Source organism: Chiloscyllium punctatum, chromosome 21 (assembly GCF_047496795.1).
Source record: "Chiloscyllium punctatum isolate Juve2018m chromosome 21, sChiPun1.3, whole genome shotgun sequence".
NCBI lineage: Eukaryota > Metazoa > Chordata > Chondrichthyes > Orectolobiformes > Hemiscylliidae > Chiloscyllium > Chiloscyllium punctatum.
The window spans coordinates 90,019,191-90,043,256 of record NC_092759.1 but is presented as its reverse complement, the minus strand read 5'-3'; positions in this window follow the sequence as shown (position 1 = coordinate 90,043,256).

The window sequence follows — 24,066 nt, the reverse complement described above, 5'->3', positions numbered from 1 at the left end:
ACTCACCAAGCATGGTCTGACCTCAACCACCCTGCTCAGTGCAGTATCTGTGGTCCGAAGAAATGTCCAGCAATACTGGACAAGCATCAATAACCTTCCCCGTTCTGTCAGGATAAGGGTCACTGTATTCTCTCTCCTCCTTCACACTCACTGTATATCTGTTGTAGCACATACCTCCGAACAAGGCTCATGCTCCACCACTGTCACTACTGCATGCAGTCTCTCTCTCTCTCTCTCTCTCTCTCTCTCTCTCTCTTTCCTCTCTCTCTCTCCCCCTCCACTTTACCCGCCACACCAATAACACGGCATAGATGCAACATGGTGCACTGACTCCCTCCGGCACCTCACCATGTTCCCCACCTACACCAGCACTAACAAAGGGGCCACCCACAGCCACCCTCCCTCCCTCCCTTTCTCCCTTTCCAGGAGATTCAGCCTGGAAAGGACAGAAAGTGCCAAGCCGGGTGGTGGAGTACCTGATATCCTTTCCTTCAACCCAATACCACATGTGGGGAGGAATCTGGTAGAGAGCCGGAGAGAACCAGGATGCCTCGTGTGGAGATTCTGGAATATCCACGTCCCACCAACCGAGTAAGGAGCAATGCTCAGTGAAGGACTATTCTCACCTTAATCCCACTGTCACCTCCGTATCCCACTGGCACAACAATCCGTGGCTCTGTTGCCTTCTCCCTTTTGTGTCGAGCTGGTACGAATGAAATTCCCACGGTCTAAATGGTCAGGAGAGGGGCTCACAACACATCATTTCCACCACCACCCAGTGCCTTCTGCTCCTACACCTTCTTTATAATGGTACAGAATACTTTATAGTGACTTTCAGAGTTATTCCTACCAAGGTGCATCACTGCACAATGCTCTGTATTGATCCTGATCTGCCATAAACCTGAAAACTACACCAATGTGTCACTGTCCTGCCGGATTTCCACACTGTCCTCCACACACTTTATAATTCGCCCATGTTTGGTATCTGCAAACATTGAAATTGTCCTACAGTCACACTCCACACAGAAATACTGAGTCACTCACTATTGTGAGCAAGTGCATCACTAACACACTCGCTGAGGACAGACCTAAATACAGACGCACACCAGACAGTGTAAGTGAAATATTGACAAGGTCACTGTGGAGCAAGAGAAATACTGACAGAAACTCCATGTCTATACTTGTTTCTGTGTATTTGTGAGTGTCTCTAGGTCTCTGTATTAGTGTGTGTATATCTGTGTGTATCAGTGTAAGGCGAGTCTGCAGTCTCTATGGTGCTGAAAGTGATGTAATATCCTTCTGCCAGGAGATCTGAGTAAGGGTCTTTTCATTTCTGTCCACAGATGCTGCCAGACCTGCTGGGTTTTCTGCTGCTGTCAGTCTCTGCTGGCATCCCCACACCTCTGTACAGGTGGGAGTGGAGGGCAAAAATCATCAGGGATTCTGTTTGGGAGGGAAAGAGGGACGGCAGCAGCTCACAGTACCATCCAAACACAGATAAACAGAGACATACACACACATACACACACACACAAACAAACATGCACACACATAGACACAGAGACACAGACACACACTGACATACACACGCACTTACAGAAATAGGCGCAAACACAGACGCAAACACACAGACCCACATGGATTCAGACACATACACAGACAAACAGACACACTCACAGGAAGAGACACACACAGATGCAGACACACACACAAACAGTTAAACACAGATACATACACAGATGCACACATACTCACAGAAACAGACACCCACGCAGACACTCACATGGCTGAACACAGACACGCGCACATACTCACAGAAACCCGCCACACACACAGACACAACCACACGAACACACACACACAGACACCAGATGCAGAGTGACACACAGACGCACAAACAAATACACAGAGACTTGCGAACGCTCGTGTCCCTCAGCCCTATGTTCTGATGTTCCATTCAACCCTACGGACCTGCTACACAGGGGCAGATCGAGGCCACTCGGATGGTTGGATGTAGTTTCGGAAATGTACTTGGAAAGTCCAGGCAAGGTCAGGAAGTGACCCCACCCCCAACCCCAATCCCTCTTTTCTGGTTTCCCCTCTCTGTAACATCTGCTTCACATATGTGTCATGTTACAGACCCAGATTCGCTGAGAATTCAGCACCCATACCCCACCCAGTGTTTACTCAAATAAATCCTCTGCTCTCCTTGAATGCAACATTGTACAACACGGCTTCCAAAAGCATAACATGAGAACGTACGAAATGGGCACAGGAGTAGGCCATTCGGCCCCTCAAGCCTGCACTGTCATTCAATAAGAGCATGGCTGATCTACTCCAGTGCTCAACTCCACTTCCCTGCTAACCCCTTGCATCCCTCAACTCGCTGATATGTCAAAAGCCGCTCCACCCGACTGTAAATACATTCAGTGTCCCTTGGATGCTGCCTGAACGGTTGGTCTTTTTTCAGCACTACACTCTTTCAACACAGACACGCGTACACACACACACTTACTCACAGCCATCCCACACACACACATACCTGAGAGACATACACAGACACACAGAGACATACACACATCAACCGACACCTACACACACACACATGCGCGCGCGCACACACACACACACACACACTCACACACATATACAATCACACACACACACAAAAGCACACACAGCCACAGATTTAAACAGTTTCAACATTTCCCCTCCCCCCACCTGATTCCAGATCCAACCCTTCAACTCGGCACCTCCATCTTAAACTGCACAAGCTGTTTATCTTCCTTCCCACCTATCCACTCCACCTTCCACTCTAACCTATCACCGTCACCCCACCTTCATTTAACAATCGCCTTCCCAGCGACCTTCTCCCCCAGCACCACCCTCTCCCATTTATCCCTCAGCCCCCTTGGCCCACAAGCCTTATTCCTAATGAAGGGATTAGGCTCGATATTTTGACTCTACTGCTCCTTGGATGCTGAATTGAACAGTCGTGCTTTTTTCAGCACCACATCTTTCAACACAGCACATGCATGCACACGGACAGAGAAACACACACACACAGACACAGATGGACGCACACACATACCAACACACACGCAGAAACACACAGACAGCCACACTTACCACGCAGGAAGTCATCTACATTCCCCCTCCACACACACAGACACCAAAATGCCCCCCCCACACATGTACACATAGGCTCACACACAGGCACACACCGACACACACACATACACAAACAGACATATGCAAACAGTCACATACACACCCACACTCCCCACTCATGCACTCATACGCTAACACAGACACACACAAACAGATATATACACTCAAACAGACACACACAAACACAGATGCAGACATGCGCAAAAAAACAGACATACACACAGACACAGACACACATACACACACGCACACACACACACACAGATGTACACTCAGGCACACAAAAAAGTCGCACACGCATTGACATACACCACACAGAAAACACACCCATACAAACAATCACACAGGCACACATACAAACAGACTCTCGCACACGCAAACAGACAGATACCCACAACTACTGATACACAGACACCTACATTTGACACACACATGTACATGCATGCACACACTCAGATGTAGACAAACACACAGGCACGCACGCAAACAGAACAAGGACACACACTAACGCACACAGACACACACAGACACTCAGAGACACACAAAGGCATGCACACACACAGAGGCACGCACACATTGACGCACACACACGCATGCACACATCATGTAAAATGCAATATTTAGTGACATACCCTTACAAATAACCTTACATATAAGAAAATATTGAAGTCCTAAAATGCACCAGTAGACCATGGCAGTGTATCACTTTCAGCAAAAGAGGAAGAGAGAAAGGTGGAGGGGGAAGGACGAAGGGAGGCTTTGAACCCCATTCAATGACCCACCCCAAAACAAAACATTTCCGATTGCACACAGCTGCAGAGATAGAAATGCAAACGTACATACACACACTAATGCAGAACATACAGAGAGATAGATACACATAGATACGCATGTAGACACACACAAATCGACAAGCGTGGACAGAAATATGCAGATACATGCTTGGACATGCAAACATATAGAGTTTATACGAGAGTTTTAAAACAGACATATCGGCCCATTCATTCAATTCTAACGATGATCTCAAACTAAACTAGTCCCATGTTCCTGTGCTTGGACCACATTTTTCCAAACCTTCTCTTATTCTTGCACTTAATAAAACGTATTTTAAACATTGTAACTTTACTCACATCTATCACTTCCCAGGACGTTCATGCCACACACGAACCAAATGATGTGTCATCACAATGCACTTCATAGATCCTGATCAGGTCCACACAAGAACGCTGTGAGAAACTCGAGAAGTGATTGCTGAAATCTTGATGAGATGTTCTTATCATCAATAGCCACAGGTGAGGTGCTGGAATACATGAGGCTGACTAATGTGGTGCAATTATTAAACAAACTGGCAAGGAAAAGCCAGGGAACAAAAGACCAGTGAGCCTGACATCGGTGGTGGGCAAGTTGCTGGAGAGAATCCTAACGACAGGATTTACATGTATTTGGAAAGACAAGGACCGATAAGGGAAAGTCAACATTGCTTTGTGCATGGGAGATCCTACCTCACGAACTGGATTACGTTTTCTTGAAGAAATAACAACAAGTATTGAAGAGGGCACAGCAACAGACGTGAGCTATGCTGACGTCAGTAAGGCATTCGAGGAGAAAGTGAGGACTACAGATGCTGGAGATCAGAGCTAAAAATGTGTTGCTGGAAAAGTGCAGCAGGTCAGGCAGCATCCAAGGAGCAGGAGAATCGACGTTTCGGGCATGAGCCCAAAGAAGGGCTGATGTCTGAAACGTCGATTCTCCTGCTCCTTGGATGCTGCCTGACCTGCTGCGCATTTCCAGCAACACATTTTCAGCTCAGTAAGGTATTCAACAAGGTTACCCATGAAAGATTGGTTAACATGGCGAGATCTCATGGAATACAACGAGGACTAACCATTTTGATACAGAACTGGTTCAATGGTAGAGGACAGAGGGTCGTGGTGGAGGGTTTTTTCAGACTGGAGGCCCGTGACCACTTGTGTGCCAAAAAGATTGGTGCTGGTTCCACTGCTGTTGATCATTTACATACATGATTTGGATGTGAGCACAGGAGGTATGTTTAGCAAGTTCATATTTGACACCGAAATTGAAGGTGCAGTGGACAGAAAAAATGATTACCTCAGAGTAAAACGGAATCTTGATCAGATGGACCAATGGGCCGAGGAGTTGCAGATGGAGTTTAATTTAGATAAATGTGAAGTGCTGCATTTTGGAAAGGAAAATTAAATCTTGGCTGATACATTAAATGTTAAGTCCCTGGGGAGTTTTGCTAAACAAAGGGACCTTGGAGTGCAGGTTCATAGTACTTTGAAAGTCGAGTCGCAGGTATATAGGAGAGTGAAGATGGTGTTTGATATGCTTCTCGTTGTTGAACAGTGCATTGCATGTAGGTGTTGGAATGTTATATTGCGGCTGTGCAGGACTTTGGACAGGCCATTATTGAATACTTCGTGCAATCACGGTCTCACGTTTCGAGGAAGAATTTGTGAAATCTGAAAGGATTCAAAAAAGATTTGCATAGACATTGCCAGGTTTGGATGTTTTGAGTTTTATGGAGAGGCTGAATATGCTAGGGCTATTTTCCCAGGAGCATGAGCGGTTGAGAGTTAATCATGAAGGCTTATATACTCACAAGTGAAATGGATAGTGTCAATATGCATGGTCGTTTCCCCAGGGTAGCACTTTCCAAAGGTAGTGGACATAGTTTGAATGTCAGGTGGGAAAGTCTTAAAAGGGATCTAAGGGGCAACGTTTTCAAAGACAGGATGCTTTATATGTAACGACATGCCCGAGGAAGTTGTGGAGGCTGGGACAATTACAACATTCAAAAGGCATCTGGATGGACACGTGAATAAGAATTGTTTAGAGGGATGTGGGTCAAATGCTGGCAAATGGATCTACATTAATATAGGACGTCTATCTGGCAGGGTTGAGTTGAATAGAAGTGTCTGTTTCCATGCTGGACAGCTCTATGAAACTTCATCTTCTGTAAAACTTCCTCCTGTCATCTTAAAATTACCCCCTTATCTTTAAATCCACCACCCTAAGGAAATGTCACGTGCCATTCAACATTATCTATGTCCCTCATTGTTTTATAAACCTCTATAAGGTTGATAAAGTCTCACACTTCTACACTGCAGTGGAACAGGTCCCAGTCCATCGAGCCAGTTTTTATAACTTAAACTTTCCATTCCCAGCAACAGCCTGGTAAATCTATTCTGAACCTTCTCCTGTTTAATATTATTCTCAATGTAACTAGGTGACCAGAACTACACAGTACTCCAGGACAGAACTCACGAATGTCCAGCATAGCCTGAAGAGAATGTTTCAGCTCCTGTACTCAAAGGCCAGCAAGCCAAACGCCTTCATAACCACCCTGCCTACACATGATGCAAACTTCAAAGAAATATACCAGAAACCCTATATCTCTCTGTTCTACAACGCTACCAATGGTTCGACGTTTAATTGTGTATGTCCTCTCCTTGTTTTTTTCACCAAATTGTGATACATTGTATTTATTGAAATTAAACTCCATCTGCCACTCCTCAGCCCAGTGAGTGATAGTACTGGGGAAGAAAGGTACGACAGTAATCATCTGCCTTGGATTCCTTCGTGGTTTAAAAAAGAAGACAGTCACACGTTAGAGGCGGGAAAGTTTGATTGGTGTTTTTAATCCAGGGAGTATGTTCTTCCTTCGTCTCTGGTGTTCAGTAATAACTCTCTATTCCAGTTACTTTCTCGTGCAGAGTGTGTCTGCAGGATGTCTTTTCCTCATATTGTAGATGTCAGAAAATAGCCAATTAATGTGGAAATCATAGCCAAACGATTAAAGCTCTTCATAGTTTTTCTAGAAGGCAAAACACGTAAATTGAACATCCTATAGTTGAGTTGAGTACCTTTCATCTTTTTAACAACGTGATTCTTTCAACTGAGTAATTCAGTAAAGTGAACCAAATTTTAATGAATCCCCACACAGAGATAAAAGCTGACATTTAAAATGTGACCCACATTCTGAGCATGGTTTAAGTCTTGTTAGTGGCAACGCCCATGCCTCTGAGCCATAGCTCTGGGTTAGATTCCAATACCTGAACTTGCGTGGTAGTGTCTGTCACTCTGGACCAGAATGTCTGTCTGTCTGTCACGGAGGTATGTCACAGTATTCCAAAACAGACTGATGAACAAACGCATAGGAGAATAATGTTGCAACTTTTGGGATTATTGCCAAGTGGTGGACGTATCTCAGTACAAAAGTCCAGATAAAACTCCCAGGGAGTGTTTCATAATTTGGCTGAACAAGTTGTTAAAATGAATTTAGAATTGTGACTTGATGGAGAAGGAAGAGGAGTCAGTATTAAATTTCAGAATTTAGGCCCAGGTTTACTGAAAACCCAGCCATTCGTGTTGATTGGAGTCACATTTGCACGTTCTAGAGGTTAATAAAATGATGAAGACCATGGATAGGGTGATTAGTCCCAGGGTAGGGAAGTCCAAAACTAGTGGACATAGAATTAAGGTGAGATGGACAATATATAAAGAGGACTGAAGGCGACCATTTTCACACAGAGGTGGTATGTGTATGCAATGAGCTGCCAGACGAAGTGGTGAAGATGGTACAAATTACAACATTTAAAAAGCATTTGGATGGGGACATGAATTGGAATGGTTTAGAGGGATATGGTACAAATGCTGGAAAATGAAACTAACTTAATTTTTGACATCTAGTTGGCAAAATTGAGTTTGACCAAAGTGTCTGTTTCTGTGCTGTGCATTTCTATGATTCATTGATCCAATTAAAATGATTTCGTTGTAATCTTATGTAACATGAAAAAGTTGCCTATAGGTCACTTTTATATCTTTCTACACTCACCATAAACCTATGCCCTCTAGTTCTGGACTCCCTTACCCTAAGGAAAACACCTTGCCTATTTACCCTATCCACGCCCCTCATGATTTTATAATACACAATAAGGTCATCTCTCAAAGACAATCGCTTATTTTAATGTGTAGTGACTGCAGCAATTTTTCAACACAACAGCCAAAAATGAAATTAACGATGAAGATTATTGGTTGTGTTGTTAAAGGGTCGCATGTTCATCACTCTAATAGGAACTCTCCCCCTCCTCAGGGTCTGAACGTCAACATTGAGCAAATGACTGACACTGCAGATGGTTCTATCATTGCAATAGAAACACAGCATTATTGATCGTGTAGCGATCACCCCAAATATTAGTCTATATTCTGTGCTCATCTTTTAAACTCTCAGGGATCAGGATCATTGACAGTACGAAATCCACGTGATCATCTGACAACAAATGGCCCGAATGGAGGATTGCTGAGATCAGAAACAAATCGACTATCAGCTACACAGTGTAGCAGGAGGCCATGCAACCTTTCTAGGCTGTTAAACAGGAACAGGAAAGCCCTGGTCTGCTACCAGGAAATGCAGAGTCCAGATAATTACTTATTTTCAGGTTGGAAAGCTGTGACTAGTGGAATTCCTCAGGACTCAGTGTGAGGTCATCAACAGTTTACAATCCAGATTAATGATTTGGATGAAGAGGCTGAATGGACTGGAGCTCAGTTTGCTCATACACCAGGATAGTCATTCAACAAGCTTTCAAGTGCAGGCAGATCGTCTGCAATGGAATATAGATAGGGGAGGGCAGAGCTTCTGTAATGGGATACAGACAGGGCAGGGCAGTGAGAAAAGCTTCGCCAAAATAAAACTGTTAAATGTAGGTGGTAGGAATGTCTGTGTTTTAGAAGATGAATAAAGCAACTGTAAATAATATAACTGGAGGCAGATTGTAGAACACCATAGCACAAAGGAACTCGTGTGTCCTGGTACACAAATCAGATCAAGTTAGTCTGTACATGCAGCGCGTGATTTGAAAATTAACTGAAATGATACTTTTTCGTGCAAAGAGTATTGGGACTGATCGAAAGGATGTTTCATTGCATCTGTACAGGCCGTTGCTCGGACCATATCTGATGTACTGTGCAAGGCTGTAATTCCACTGAAGTAAAAAAGCAAATTGCTTTTGAAACTTTTCAAAGATGTTTCTCTTTACTTGCTCTTGCGAGTAGACAGGATAGTGAAGAAGGAGTTTGGTATGCTTGCCTTTATTGGTCAGTGTATTGAGTATGCGAGTTGGGAGATCATGTTGTGATTGGGCAGGATGAGGCCAGATTTAGAATACTGTGTTTAATTCAGTTCGCTCAGCTACAGAAAGGATGTTGTTAAACTTCAAAGGGTGCAGAAAAGATTTACGAGGATATTGCCAGGAGTGGAGGGTTTGAGGTATGGGAGAGGCTGAACTATCTGGGGCTTGTTTAATCTGGAACATCGGAGGCTGAGGCGTGACATCGTGCACATTTGTAAAATTATGAGAGTCATGGAGAGTCTGAATAGCCAAGTATTTTTCACAGGATTGTGGAATCCAAACCTATAGGACAAAGGATTAAGGTGAGGCGAGAAAGATAGTAAAGGGACAATATTTTCATCCAGATTGTGGATTTCGTTTCAATTTATTTCATCCGAAGTTCCATCCAACATTTAAAAGGCATCTGGCTATGCATATTAATAGGAAGGATTGACAGGGATATGGGCCTAATGCTGACAAATGGGTTGAGATCAGATTGGGATGTCTGCGTTAGTGGACAGGTTTCCCTGCTGTATGACACTGTAAGGGAGATGAAGAGAAATGCTAAAAGGACCATTTGAGTGGGAATTCACTTCCCCAGAGGTATGTGGTTTCTCTTTGTTCACAGTTATTCAAACTGAATTCATTAATATTTGACAGAGATTAAGTCATGGATAATGGAATACACACAGGAAAGTAGGGCTGAGACCACAACCTGTTATTCCACAATCTTAGTGCCTAGTGTAACAGTTTCCTAGTGTCGAACGACCTAACCCTGCTCCTGAATGGGATGCTCCATTGTTCCATTCAGCCCCTCCAATCTGCTAGACAGTAGCAATTGGAGGTTACATACTGTATCACCTGGTGCACAGAAACAAAGAAGACCATTGAGAGGTCTTTCAGTGATCTAGATCCCCTGACTCTCTCGAATAGAGAATTGCTGACATTCACTACCCTCTGTTTGAAGAAACCATTTCTCTGCTTATACACCATGACCAATTGATAGAAGTGAGAGAGGTGAATACAAGTGCTTAGCTAAGTGCGACTGGCCCTGGTATCAGGGCAGTATTTAACTCAGGATAACATGAAGGACCCTGAGCAAAATTGTACTTCATCAGAATCCGTTGCAAACTCTCCGCTGTTTGGAGTCATTCACAGCTCAAGTGAAGTTGTTTATCATCATTGGGCATCAATCATCTCAGCTGTGCGACATCACTGCAGGAGATCCTCAGTGTAGCTCCCTCAGCCCAGGCATCTCCAGTTCCCTACAGTGTGGAAGCAAGCCATTCGGCCCACTGAGTTCACACCGATCAGAAGTGGGGATATTCACTGTAGGTTGCACAATATTCAGAACACTTCGCCATCCCTCAGGCCTTAAATCAGTCTGTGTCCATGCACAACAAGATCTGGACAGTATTCAAGCCTGTGCTGTTTAACTGCCGTTAACATTTATGTAACAGCGCTGCCAGACACTGCACATTTCGACAGTAAACGAAGGAGTTCACTCTGCATCTCAATTTGGCTTCATAGGAATATGGGAAAGTCATTCTGCCCATCAAAACTATTGTGCAAAAAGAGAGACAGCCCATTCCGTCCCTCCTGCCTGTGACACAGGAAGACAAGCTCTCTGTCCAACACCGCACATCACTTACACAGGATCAGAAAGAGACAAATTCACACTCGGAGTCATTTACAAAGGAACAGGAAGAGGTCATTCAGCTTTTAAAGTCACTAACCCAGGAGCAGGAAGGTGTCAGAGATGGTCCAAGATCACAAACAAACGGAACAGGGACTGAACAGATAGCCTGCTCCACTTTGTTACTCGTGGCTTTACTACTCATACCACATATGTGTTACTTAAACATGGTTTCCTGGGAGTAGGAATGACGACATTTTTTTAACCAGGTTCAAAGTCATCTTCTATCGCTGAGAAAGCAGACCCATGTTCTCTCTGGAATTCAGAAGCTGGTGTGGCATGGCTAACTGTTGTATAGTGAAGGAATTATGGCTTTTGACAGGACTGTGTACAACGTAACATTGATTGCAGAGTCACACAGTAACTGTGCATGAAAGTGTTCAGAGTTTATTCAGAGCCTGTATCTTACTGTCAATCGAAATGAGGTCTTTGCACAGATACGGAAACTATCAAGAATCGACCATCCTACAGAAAGTGTGAAATTTCTTACCTTCTCAACGGCTGCTTGAGTAATAATGAGGGTCCGTCCATAATCATCAAGTTTCAAGTTCTTATTCCCTCACATCGCTGCAGATTAAACACATAATTACTATATTCTCTCCTTATGGTAACACCATGTCAGGGTTCAGTCTGGTCAAACTCCTTTGCACTGTCTCGATGACATGGAGATCATTATTTATAAAACAGACTCAGCCTGTACACATTACCCAAATATTGGCTTAACAAAACACTACAATTGAGTAAGATACATTTATACTGGTACTTTAATAATTTTCCATGGCGGGCCACATATCCTTTACGGTTATACTTACTTCCTGCCTCGGAAGAATTCTCTTAGTGACCAATGACCAAAGGCATCCAGGTCCTTTTCCACAACAGCCCTGCCTAACTTTTACCATTTAATAAAGTTAAATGTCAACGATGGTATTTCTTGTTTCCCTCTGAATCATTTTTATACGTTGTGCACAGCTATTGCACAGGAACTCATCCTTCTGAGATCCCACAAGCCTTCCATCCAGAGAAAAAATACTATTCTGTTCGTTTTGTCCATTATCCAATTTTTTACACATATGGTGTAAGTTCCACCCTTACCGACCCATGAACTCTAACATTCTCCACCCACCTGCATTCAACAATGTCAAACGTCGTCTGAAAATTCAATTACTCCACTCCCGCTGGTTCTCAATTTTCAAAGACACAACGGACAGAGTCCACAAACTCCAGCAGGTTGAGCAAAGCTCATTTCCCTTCACTGAATCTAGGCCATATCTATCAAATCATAACTTTATTTCAAAGTGTCCAGTTGCCACATTCTTATAAAAGGTCGCAACGTTTTTCTCACAGCTGAGATCAAGTTATTTAGTTTTCTGTTTGCCCTTTCCGTCCTGTTTTAAACATTTAGTTTTACAATAGCTGCTTTCCAGTCTGTAGGATCCTTTCTCGTATGGAACCAGCTTTGAGGAATAATCAGTAATTCTTTCGTTAGCTCTATTGCCACCTCCTCGATATTCTGGGATGTAGCTCAGCAGAAGCAGCACCTTCAATTCGATTAGATTTTGAAAAATGTGCTCTTCATTAATTTTAGTTTCGTGCAGTTCCTCATTTTCGCCAGTCCCCCTGTTCCCTAGTATATCTGGGAGTTTGCTTCTGTACATTCCTCAGGTTATATTGATGGAGGGCACACAGCTCAATGATCACCTCATTTTTGAAAGGTTAACATTTTATGTTTGGAATTGATTCAGCATAGAAAAATATTCTTGGAAATCCAAGGGAGGATAATGCAATGCCCAGCCCCTCGCCGTGTACAGAGATTTCCTTCTGTCTAGTTTCGGCTCCATTTTTTTTCCCATGGACCGAAACATTCTATAAATGCAGTGTCCAGAGTGGGGTCATCAGACGCTTGGTCTCTCTGAGTAGATGCAGCAGCTGATAATACACACCCGAGAAAAGCATCCACAGAACCTACCTTTACTGTCTACTGACAGGAGCAAGTCAAATCTTCACACACACAATCCGTTACATCAGACACACAGTAAAATTTCCTTTCTCCAAAGAAGCAGTTAACAATGTAACATTACGTTTCTCTGTATCTCAGCAACAATAATGGCAGCATCAGGATGACCGATGTAGTTGACCACCACACTCAGAGAAGAGCGATAGAGGGAATATAACTCACTTTAAACAGGGGCATATCTAGATTGATGTAATATTCAGGAATATGGGGAAAGGGGTTATGTTAGAAGAAATTACCATTTTACTTTCCTTCTACTTCATTATCAGCAGTCCCTTTGTTTGCTTTTCATTTCTCTCTCTCTTGCTGGACATTTCTCCATCCATTCAACTAATCTCCCCTCACTCATCCAGCCTGATATAAATAATACTATTCCTCGGTTGCTTTCAGCGTTGATGTAGGGTCACTAGACTTGAAGCTTTATCTGTTCTTCTCGTGACAGAGGCTGCCATACTTCCTGAGATTCTCCAACATCTTCAGACAGTGGGGAATGTTATTTCAAATATCGAGCATCCACAGTTCGTTGGTTTATTTCACCGTGAATGCTGCTATTTCATGGGATGACAGCATCACTGGCAAGGGCAGCTTTTGATGACCATCACTAGCTGCCCTTGACCGTGAGGCCATTTGTCAAGACTATATGGAGCCACACTTAGTTTCTTTACCAAAGGCTATAAGTGAAATAATGAAAGAAATCCTCTATGGTTTATGGTTGCCGTTAGTAAAATCAGATTTAATTCCAACTTTTGTCATTCAAATTTAAGTTCTGTCATTAGTCGTGATAGGATTTGAAACAATGCCTTTAAGGTTTAGATTAGATTAGATTACTTACAGTGTGGAAACAGGCCCTTCGGCCCAACAAGTCCACACCGCCCCGCCGAAGCGCAACCCACCCATACCCCTACATCTACCCCTTACCTAACACTACGGGCAATTTTAGCATGGCCAATTCACCTGACCTGCACATCTTTGGACTGTGGGAGGAAACTGGAGCACCCGGAGGAAACCCACGCAGACACGGGGAGAACGAGCAAACTCCACACAGTTAGGCGCCTGAGCCGGGAATTGAACCCAGGTCTCTGGCGCTGTGAGGCAGCAGTGCTAACCACCGTGCCGCCCACAATGACCTGTGCCCCTCAATGACCAGGCCACTGTAATTATTACTCTGATATGGGGTCCGTCTTATGAAACAGCCGGAGAGGCAAGACCAAGTATGTGTTCAAAATATTTGCAATTGAAGGAGAGGTCAGAAGAGAACTGTAGCCGTAAAAGCTAAAGTTAACAAGGGGGCAGATGATGGCTAATTCAACAACAGCACTGAGGCAGAGCTGCAGATTGGGGATATTGTGGAGGTGGGTGTGGACAGGGTTGATGGCAGAGAAAATATAGAGAAACAGTTCAGGGTAAAAGGAAGACTCAACAATCTGAACAATTTTCTTCCTTCTTAGATATTTATGAGTGAGGAGTCTGAAATTGATGGAAATGAAGTGGAGTTTGTGACTGAAACTAAAGATAACAGTTTATGCATATGTTAAATATAAATAACTGAAATAGCAATAACCTTCACCATCGTTTATAAAATTGACAGAGATAGCCTTACCAGGAACACCAATAATAGCGAGGATGGGATAATACCCAGCTTGAATAATCATCAGTACGGCTCGTATCCGCAACTCTATCCGTTCCAAATCCTGAGAAAGCCAGTGAAGAACATAGGTTAAACTCCTGTCCATTGTTGGAACATTCCAGTCTAATGTTCTCAGATTCTGATCCATTGTTGGAACATTCCCGTCTATTGTTTGAAGATTGTCTTCCTCTCCCTTTCTCTATAGCTGCTAATCCCAATTGTCTTGAGGATGACGCTGCCGCTGATACTATGATATAACAGGTTGCAGGAAGCCCCTTATTAATAGAAGATGAAACCCTCCAGTGACACAGTTCGGATCCATGGAGACTGACAGCAAGTACAGTCACCGAACAAACAGCTTCAGTTAACCCCTTTCACAACAACCCTGACATAACTTGGCGTGGGTGGGATGTTGACATCGCTGACTAGTGGGTGAATGGCACATCTCCATTTTTAAAGTGAGATGTAAGGGAGAAAGATAATGCTTTCTCTTCACAAGCTCAATATTTCTACTGTGTTTTGGCAGGGCAGGAATTGTTGGGCTCCCGAGGCCATCTGTGTCTGATCACCAGGCCTGCTGCATCTTTTGGCTTTAATTATTAATATTTAACTTTCGAAATATATCTTACCAGCATTGCGGGGATTAGGTGGGGTTAGGCATTTTAGAGATGTCTCTACTGTGGCATAGATAGTATAGATACAGCACATTCCTTGTTGTCCTTGAAGCCGCGGCCTGGTCGTGTAGAATGATGGTCAAACTCTCACAGAGCCAGGATTCTTAGTTTTACATTTCGTCATTTATTGATGGGGTCTCAGCAGGGTTGGAAGGCAGTAAATTTCTCCCGGCTGCCACGCTCTCTCCCTGAGATTTCCCACAGAATTGTCTCTTGATGTTCGTTCCTTCTGTATTTGAGAACTGCATGTGAGACAATATGTTTCCTGAATTTGTTTTTTTTTGGTAAGTGTGTGTTTCCAGGATTTTACAATATTGTAGCAGTTACTATTTAGTAATTAAATAACCCATTAATTTCTTGAGTTTTCCAATAAATAAGGTTTTTCCAAGTTCCTCTTGGTTTTGTTGTATTTTGTCTACAGTGTTTGAATAAATTGTGTTTTACTTAATGTCGAATATTTTGACCAATCGAATTGCATCTGAAACATAGCACCACACAATTACCTTTAAAATACGGAAATGTTCGGGTCGACTACCTTCTTCATATATTGTGAGAGGCGTCTGCTGGGGAAATGACAAGAAGGGAAGATACTCATGTTTTAATTGGATAAATACTAATGGACAATACGTTGGAGAAACAAGGATTTTGGCAGCAGAATGCGTCGAGCTGGAGGAGTGTCAGTTCTATCAGTAATTATGTCTGATACACAATCCACCTCACAGATCCAGCCGAGACTCTAGAACACCAGATGAGATATTTGCTCAGCACGGAGCACTGTGCAGACCAGTTTCAGTACAACCCAGCAATCTGCCCATGATAGAATATTGTCCAGAGCTGACTAATCCATTAGCTATCGGTCCAACATAGGGAGCAGTACAGACCACAATGGCGCATTGATTCAGAAATCTGGACAAAATGGTTAGTCCAGCATGGGTTAATGTGCAGCGCAAACAAGTGGGCTTGTTCGAGAAACGTGGATAAGGTATCTGTTCAGTGTGGGGAGCTGTACGGTGAATAGCAGTGAATCAATCTGTAAACCAGGACCAGTTACCCTCTCAGCATGGAGAGCAGTGTATACCCACACAGTGCATTGATCTGTGAACCAGGAGCAGTTACTCTCCCAGCATGTAGAGCTGTGTACCCCAGTACATTGTTCAGTAACACTGTATTAGATACCTGCCCAGTGTGGGGAAACTTGCAGCTCATTCTGGAAGTGACAGAATGTGCAGGGCCCATCCATTTACAGCTCCATATCTCCATTGTGCCATGACAAAGTGGTGATCTGGGTGTAAAAATCCCTGCCAAAGGGAGATGGTAGGGAAATCAGTTTAAATACCAAAAAAAAATCAAAAGGACTTTGGGAAAACAAGAAAGGGAGATGGAGAGACAATTTCACGGATGATCATAGGTTTCAGAATGTTGAAGTGAAGATATTTCAACAGCATCTTGAAACGTTGGCCAGTATTCCCGGGAATGATGTGTGAACGGGATATTGCTGCGAATTCAGATGTTGGAGTTTTGGATAAGCATTTGTTCTGCAGCTTTGCAACTGGGAGTTGGCTCAGCAGAGTCTTCGACTCATTGGACTGAATCTAACAATAATTTGTCTCAGTGCTTTTTTCACTGAGTGTGACAGAGGAATTGTCTGCACAAAGCCGAACTAGTTTCCTGGTGCTATCTTATCGAACTCAACACAAAGATTAGAACAAACAGTCTTCCCGCAAATTCAACCCAAACTCTGGGTCAGATATGTGGATGACACCTTTGTAATCATTGAAAACACAGAAATAGAGGACACACACCGGATCATCAACGCCACACTCACAGGAATCCGATTCACTAGAGAGGAAGAAAAGGACAAACAACTCCCATTCCTAGACGTGATGGTACAGAGAACACCGAATGGAGAATTCACCACAAAGGTATACAGGAAAGCCACACACACAGACCAAGTCCTGAACTACGAAAGCAACCACCCAAACACACACAAAAGAGTTGCATCAAGACACTGTTCAAAAGGGCCACAATACACTGCAGTACACCAAAACTGCAAAAAGAGGAAGAAGAATGTACAATGTATCTACAATGTATCCGCCAAAAACGGATACTCCCGCAATTTCATCAACAGATGCCTGAGGGAAAGGCAACAGAATGAGGACATGCCACAACCCAAAAGACGAGCCACGTTACCATACATCAAGAACATTTCTCAACTGACAGTCAGACTACTGCGACCACTAGGACTCATAACAGCACACAAACCAACAGTCACTCTCAGACAACAACTTACCAGGGAAAAGGAACTGATACCCAGCATGAACAAAACCAACGTAGTGGACAAAATCCCATGAAAGGACTGCACAAAACACTACATAGGACAAAGAGGAAGACAGCTAACGATCCGTATCCACAACACCAACTAGCCACGAAACGATATGATCAGCTATCCTTAGTAGCCACACTCGCAGATGACAAGCAACATGAGTTCGACTGGGACAACACTATTATAGGACAAGCCAAACAGAGAACAGCCAGGGAATTCCTAGAGGCATGGCACTCATCCACATATTCTATCAACAAACACATCGACCTGGACCCAATATACCGGCCCCTGCAGCGGACAGCTGGAACTGACAACCAGAAGCGGCAGAGACAAACCACTATATGTCAGAGGAAACATCACAGAAGCACTTCTCAGGCGGCTCCCAAGCACTGAGGATGTCACCTCGATGTCTGCAACACAAATTCCCAGCTCGGTGAACAGAACGGCAAAACATAGAACATAGAGCAATACAGTGCAGAACAGGCCATTCGCCCGTCAATGCTGCGCCGACCTGTGAAGTATTCTCAGCTCATTCCCCTACACTATCCGAAAATCATTCATGTGCTCATCAAAGGATTGTTTAAATCCCCCTAATTTGGCTCAGTTGACTACATTAGCAAATAGGGCATTCCACGTCGTTACTACTCTCAGCGCCTCTGACATCTGTCTTAGTTTATCACCCCTCAATTTGTAGCTACGCACCGTCGTACACACTGATGTCATCATCCTAGGAAAAAGACTTTCACTGTCTATTCTATCTAATCCACTGATCATCATGCATGTCTCTAACAAATCCCCTCATAGCCTTCTTCTGTCCAATGAGAACAGACCCAAGTCTCTCAGCATTTTCTCATAAGACCTTCCCTCCAGACCAGGCAACATTCTGATAAATCTCCCCGGCACCTTTCTCAGTGCTTCCACATCCTTCCCGAAATATGGGCACCAGAAATGTACACAATATTCCAAGTGTGGCTGCACTAGCGTTTTGTGCAGTTGCAGCTCCATAATTCAATTGCTCTACGAATGAAACCTAACACACCGTATGCCTTCTTAACAGCACTATCCACCTGAGTGACAACTTTCAGGAATCAATGAACATGGACTCCAAGATCCCTCTGCACATCCACACTACCATTGACCCAGTACTCTGCCTTCCTGTTATTCTTCCCAAAATGCATCACCTCACATTTAGCTGCATTGAACTCCACTTGCACCTCTCAGCCCAATTCTGCAGTTTATCTAAATCCCCCTGCAACCTGTAACATTCTTCCAAACTGTCCACTACTCCACCGAACTTAGTGTTATCTGCATATTTACTAATCCATCCACCTATGCCTGCGTCCAAGTCATTTATAAAAATGATCAACAGCAGTGGCCCCAAAACAGATCCTTGTGGCACACCACTAGTAATCGGACTCCAGGCTGAATATTTTCCATCAAACACCACTCGCTGCCTTTTTTCTGAAAGCCAGTTTCTAATCCAAACTGCGAAATCATCCTAAATTCCACGCCTCTGCATTTTCTCTAACAGCCTACCATGTGGAACCTTATCAAAGGCTTTACTTTAGACCATGTATACAACGTCAACTGCCCTTGACGAAACTATGTTGTCTATCTGAAATCAAATTGTTGCTTGCTAGATGATTATAAATCTTACCTCTTATAATTCTTTCCAAAACTATTCCTACAACAGAAGTAAGGCTAACTGTCTATAATTACCTGTATCATCTCTACTGCCTTCTTGAACAAGTGCACAACATTTGCAATCCTCCAGTCGCCTCGTACTAAACTCTGCTATCTCCTCCCTAGCGTCCTAGAGAATCCTTGGATAAATCCCATCCGGCCCAGGGGACTTGTCTACTTTCACTCCTTCCATAATTGATAACACCTGTTCATAACTAACCTCGATCCTTTCTAGTCTAATATCTTGTAACTCATTCTTCTCCTCTTCAACATTCTCCTTTTCCTGAGTGAAAACCGATGAGAAATGTTCATTTAGCACCTCTTCGATCTCCACAGAGTCCACACTCAACTTCCCACTTCTCTCTTTGACTGGTCCTATTCCTACCCTAATCATCTTTTTATTCCTCACAAACCTATAGAAAGCTTTAGGGTTCTCTTTTATTCTATTCACTAAAGACTGTTCGTGTCCTTACTTTGCTCTTCTTAACTCTCTCTTTAAATCCTTCCTAGCTGATCTGTAACTCTCCATTTCCTCAGCTGAACCATCTTGCCTCATCAACACATAAGCCTCCTTCTTCTGCTTAACAAGAGATACAATTTCCGAAGTAAACCACGGGTCCGTTACCTTATCACTTCTTCCCTGTCTGACAGGGACATATCTATCTTGGACACACAATATCTGTTCCTGAAACTGGCTCCACATTTCCATTGTCTCCATCCCCTGCATTTTGCTACCCCATTCTATGCATCATAATTCTTGCCCAATCGTGTTATAATTGCCCTTACCCCATCGATAATTCTTGACCTGTGGCATGCACCTATGCCTTTCCATCGCTAAACTAAATATAACTGAATTATGGTCACTCTCTCCAAAGTGCTCACCTGCAACTAAATCAAACACCTGCCTGGCTCATTACCAAGCACCAGATCCAGTGTGGCCTCCCCTCTTGTCGGCCCTTCGACATAATGTGTCAGGTAACCCTCCTGTACGCATTGGACAAAAACTGATCCATCCGAAGTACTAGAGCTATTACATTTCCAGTCAATCTCGCGGAAAGTTAAAGTCCCCTATAATGACTACCCTGTTCCTTTCATTCCTACGCAGAATAATTTTGCTAATCCTCTCTTGCACCTCCCTGGAACTCTGCGGAGGCCTATAAAAAGCCCCAAGCAGTGTGACCTCTCCTCTCCTGTTTCTAACAGCCCACACTACCTCAGTCGACGAGTCCTCATCAAAAGTTCTCAGAGTCGCCATTATACTATCCTTGACCAAAAGGCCACTCCTCCTCTTCTTTTACCGCCTTGCATGTACTTAATGAAAGATCTTGAGCATCTCTCACCCAAGTTCCGATAATAGCTTTGATGTCTGAAACCCATGTTCTGAAAAATGTGTTGAGTAGATCCACCTTCCCTGTAAAACCCCTTGCACTGAATTAAGTGCATTTTAGTTCTTCAGAATTACTATATACTTTGATTTTCTCATCTTTCTTTTCTAATTGATATGTTCCATCACATTCAGAGCGTTCTCCATCAATCCTACCATTTACATGCTAATTAGACTACCTCCACTTGCCTTGTCTGTCAATGTAAAGTCTGTCTTTATAGGGTGAGCAAATGTCCCAGCTAAGATATTGAAGGCTTTCCCGTTTTCATTAGACCAATCATTTTGGAACGGCTCTATTCTATTCCAAGACATTCCAACCTCCCAAAATCTGAATCCGTCAACAGCTCAGCAGCTCTTTGCTCATTGATGTTTCTCCTTTAAACTTTTTCTCCCTTCCCCACTTGAATCAGCAAACCAGAAATTACTACTTTTAGAGTTTTATTTTTAATCCCCTACATCACTTCTTAAATTCACTCTGGGCTGTTTTAATCTTTTCACTAAAATTGTCATTCATACCAATATATACAATAACTTCTGGCTTCTCAATTACACATTTAACAATATGCTTGAAACTTTCAGAGACATTCTTAATTCTATTATTGGGAAACCAACAAACCATGCTAATTTTTCGCTCACTGTCACAGAATCTCCTGTTTATGCCCCTCACAGGAGAGTCCCCTGCCGCAATAATTATACAAAATCTTCTCAAACGCTGCCTAACATAAGAATTGTTCCAACAGTCCAATGACCGATGGCTCTTCCATTTTCCTCAGAGAGACTACCCCGTCAACAGTTCTAAAAATTAAATATCTCTTTGATCGAGGAATAGCCACCAGAGATTTTTGAACTACGTTCTTACCTTTCATGACAGTCCACCTATCTGACTGATTTTGCTGAATAATAACTTCCAGCCATCTCCCTGTCTACCTTACATATGGTCTTAATAAAATTATGCCTATTGCAGGATTATTCATGACATTAAAATAGAAAACTATAGCCGTATACATATCAAACATATATTTTTTTTAAAAAATTGGAAATTTAACTCAACAGAAAGACTCGTCTTCAATAAATGCCTCGAGGAAAAATGTCTTCTCCAGAGTTGAACGCGTGTAGGACTCTCCGGAGTGAGTACACATCTTCCTATTTAAAAATATACTTCAGTTTTTAAATTAAAAAAGTACTTTTGCATTAAAAAAGAAGCTTTTTGAAACATAGATAGACTTTTCTAATGTGTTTTTGTAAACGACCCCTCCCAAAAAAAAATCTCGTTAAAACAATGTTCGTTGGAAAGAAAAGAGTTTCTTTTGCTTTTTTTTGGTTTGTTTTGTATGTTAATAAAACTAAATGGGAAAACATTCTTTTATGCATAACTATATGAACTACATTAAATGCAAAAAAAAATGTTTACTATGCCTGCAATCCCAGAAGCAGCTGTAAGATCCATACTGCTCTAAGAACATTTTATTGAACATTATTTTTTTTACAATTTGAAGAGGAGTGGGCATATGTTCTAATAATTTGCTTCCAATTCACGATAGACTTGGCGATATGATTTGATCTCCTACCGTGTGTATATGTGCAGCATTTAATTGAATCTTTATCCTCATCTCTCCAGGTCTTCCGAGCAATCATATGAGTCTGCGTCCATCTTGCAGATGACAAATTCCTTCAGCTCTGACTATTGGAGGGAATGTTGCAAAGAACATTATCCAGGTCCACGTAAAATACAAATGTTGCAGAGGAAGTAAGTCCAACATAGTCCAATATTAAACACATGTAAGCCTTATGAATGAACCCTACAGAGACGAATACTATAAAAGGGGAATTCAGCTCCATGTCAAAAAAAAAATCTGTGGCTCTCTCATAAAAAGACGTCAACTGCATCACGTTGTAAATTCACCAAGACAAGGACGAACACGAGAATGGAATTCTTAATTATTCTTCTTTGAGCAACACCTGAAGAACGGGCAAAATAAAACAACTCGTATCTGTGAGCTTCATAAGTGATGATGATGAGAATGTGAGGGATGGATTTTGGGGGGAATGATAAATAATGTTATGGATGACACAAAGGTTAGGTGGGTGGTTCACAGTGAGGAGGAACATGCTAGTTTAGAGGATGAAAGAACTGGTTTGTTCAGGTAGCTAGATCAATGGCTGGTGAGATTTGACTGATAAATGTGAGGTGATACATTTCAGAATTAACAAGACAAGAGAGACTACTCAAACTATGATGAGCGTATAGATGTTTTTGAAGCAGAGGAGATTGAGAGACGTTCCTGATTGTGATGTTTAAGAGCATGAGGTTTATGGCCAGTTTGAACAGAGAGCAGCTCTTCCCCTTACTCGAGTGCTCAATAAGAAGGAGAAACAATTATAAAGTGAAAGTGATTTCACCATTAATCTGTAAATCTTAAATGCAGATTTATGTTGAATTTAGTTTCCAGCATCTGCAGTGGCTGCATTTGAACCTGAGTTCCAAGAACATTATCTTGATCGCTGAATCAACAGTTGGTGATAATACCACCAGAACATCACTTTCATCTTATTATAGGCTTCTTTGTTAAGTTATGAATGGCGTTGTATCTTTTTACAATTTCTCTTCCACTCAGGAATTAACTTTAATTGATGTGTTTTTACCATCTTCCTAAATATTTGGCATTGTTCTTCAAATGTTCTGTCCTTCGATGTTTTGTTTTCGAGTCCACACAGGCCAATCCTTCCTCTGGCCTGTATAATTATCACGGCCCGACACTAAAATTCTCGTAACTTTCAATCTGAATGTGAAATTCAGCATGTTATGGTCACTCTTTCTGGAGGATCCTCTACGACAAGATGATTTATCACTCCTTCCTCATTATTCACACCAAATCTAAAAGCCAGTTCTCTGGTTGGTTTCCATGACTTGTTGTTCTAAGAAACAATCCCTCATACATTCTGGGAATCGTTATTTGAGGCTACCTTTGCCAAATTGATTAATTAAGTCAATATGCATACACAGATTGCTGACTCTTGTGCCCTTCTCACAAGCCATTGTTATTCCCTAGTTTTTGAAAGTATGTTTGGAGGATGGGGGTACTGTGGCATGAAATTACTTCGAGAAGCAGGTTTCTTTCCATGTGCTTTATTTGGATCCAAACTGATTTGTCATCTTGGTCCCTCGTGCTAATGTCATGTCTTAATGCAGCCTTGCTATCATTCTTAATTAATGCAGCAAATCAAACTGCTGTGCCTTCTTGTCTGATTAATGAGTACCCTTGGACATCTCACATTGACCTTCCTGTAACCACCTTCCTGTAATCCCCACCAGGCCATATCTTTTTAACACTGACAGTTCATTCATTTTTTCCAAATATTCCA